The sequence below is a fragment of the Varanus komodoensis genome, unplaced genomic scaffold (genome assembly GCF_004798865.1).
Source record: "Varanus komodoensis strain SLA01 unplaced genomic scaffold, ASM479886v1 scaffold67, whole genome shotgun sequence".
Classification (NCBI taxonomy): Eukaryota; Metazoa; Chordata; class Lepidosauria; order Squamata; family Varanidae; genus Varanus; species Varanus komodoensis.
The window spans coordinates 3,077,331-3,079,196 of NW_025336308.1; the positions used below are offsets into that span (position 1 = coordinate 3,077,331).

The 1,866-nt window shown below is 55.9% G+C and overlaps 1 protein-coding gene across 2 annotated transcripts in view; it reads right to left on the reverse strand.

Annotated features, from left to right (window-relative positions):
• SHF (Src homology 2 domain containing F) overlaps positions 1-1,866 on the reverse strand; it is an 18,812-nt gene that overhangs the window by 16,314 nt on the left and 632 nt on the right. The window lies entirely within an intron of this gene.

The following is a 1,866-nucleotide window of genomic DNA, read 5'->3' on the forward strand; positions in this document are numbered from 1 at the left end:
GGATGAGCTGGGCAGAAAAAGCAACTCAAGGAAGGCTTTTTCAAAATGGCCCTCTTTTCAGTGGAGCTTTACCCCTATATTAGGGTTAGGGGTGTGCACCAGGGTAGGGTTAGGGTTGGGAAAACCAAGTGTCCTGGCATGATTCTGATGGTTGGAGTGTGTTTAGAAGGGGCAGAAAGGATGAGCTGGGCAGAAAAAGCTACTCAAGGAAGGCTTTTTCAAAATGGCCCTCTTTTCAGTGGCGCTATACCCCTATATTAGGGTTAGGGTTGTGCACCAGGGTAGGGTTAGGGTTAGGAAAACGAGGTGTCCCGGCATGTTTCTGATGGCTGGAATGTGATTAGAGTGGGCAGAAAGGATGAGCTGGGCAGAAAAAGCTACTCAAGGAAGGCTTTTTCAAAATCACGCTCTTTTCAGTGGAACTTGACCCCTATATTAGGGTTAGGGGAGTGCACCAGGGTAGGGTTAGGGTTGGGAAAACGGGGTGTCCTGGCATGATTCTGATGGTTGGAATGTGTTTAGAAGGGGCCGAAAGGATGAGCTGGGCAGAAAAAGCTACTCAAGGAAGGCTTTTTCAAAATGGCCCTCTTTTCAATGGAACTTGGCCCCTATATTCGGGTTAGGGGTGAGCACCAGGGCAGGGTTAGGCCAGTGGAGGCGAACCTACGGCGTGCCACAGCAGGCACACGGAGCCCTCTCTGTCGGCGCGTGAGCCAAGTCATCCTAGGATCACCCCAGCAGCAGCCGAGCATCGGATAACGGTGCACACAGGGGCCATGCGCATGCTCAGAATGGAGCGGTGGCGCCAGGCTATGACGTCACTAGCCACAGCTTATTAGTCAGGACCTGTCCGAGCTTTTGCATGGCTGGTCAGTGCGCTGCCAAGGAGATATATTTGCTTGGACTGGCTGGGAGTTGTTTTTTCTAAGCTAAAAGCTCAGTTTTCAGTTTTATTGAATTGCTGGCATTTTGCGATAAATAAGTGGGTTTTGGGTTGCGGTTTGGGCACTCGGTCTCTAAAAGGTTTGCCATCACTGCCCTAGACAGTGTCTTAAGTGGTTCACCACACACACGTGTAAAGTGCAGCACAAAACCAGTACAGAAACACAGAAAGAGCGAGTCAGAAGAGGGCTCCCGGGCCATCTAGTCTGACCCCGGCTCCAGCCGGCTGTGCTCACGACATGCCCACCATGTGCACGTCCAGCCTATCCTTGAACACCCGCACTGACGGGGCCTCAACCACCTCCCGCGGAAGCCCATTCCACACCAATAAGCCTTATTCCCATATATAAGCCGGGTTGTTAAACTGGTGAACCCAAGTATTCCATCCCATGCATGTTAAGGCAGAAAAAAGTCCCACAGCTCCCAGTGCTTCCCAGTCCTGTACGTGCTCGGAAAAGACGGATGTGGTCGCGGATTCCGCGGAATTGTAAACAGAAGCTGCACAAGCCAGAAGTACCGTCCGTGGCATTTCTATGCAAAGATCAAATGCCTGGGAAAGAGCAATAGCCAAATACAACCGCAATCAAGGGACACATTCCAGACATCTGGAAAAACTGCATCGCACGCTCCCGAGCTCAGGCCAGAAGAGCTCGGGACAAACGGAAGCGCAGTCCCTCGGGCAAACCCGAGCGCCAAGGAGCGCAGCGGGGCAACTCCGCAGACCCCGCCAGGCGACCTCGCACGGCCCGCGCCCTCCCGGCGGCTTCCCCGCCAGGCGGCGGGGCCGACGCAGGCCCGTCCATCCCCGCAGGGGCCAGGCAGCGCTGGGGGGGCGGCGAGCCCGGAGGCGGCGGCGGCCCGGCCTCGCGGGGCACCTGCGCGCAAAGGGCGCCCGGGCGCTGCGGGCTCGCTCGGGGGCTGCCC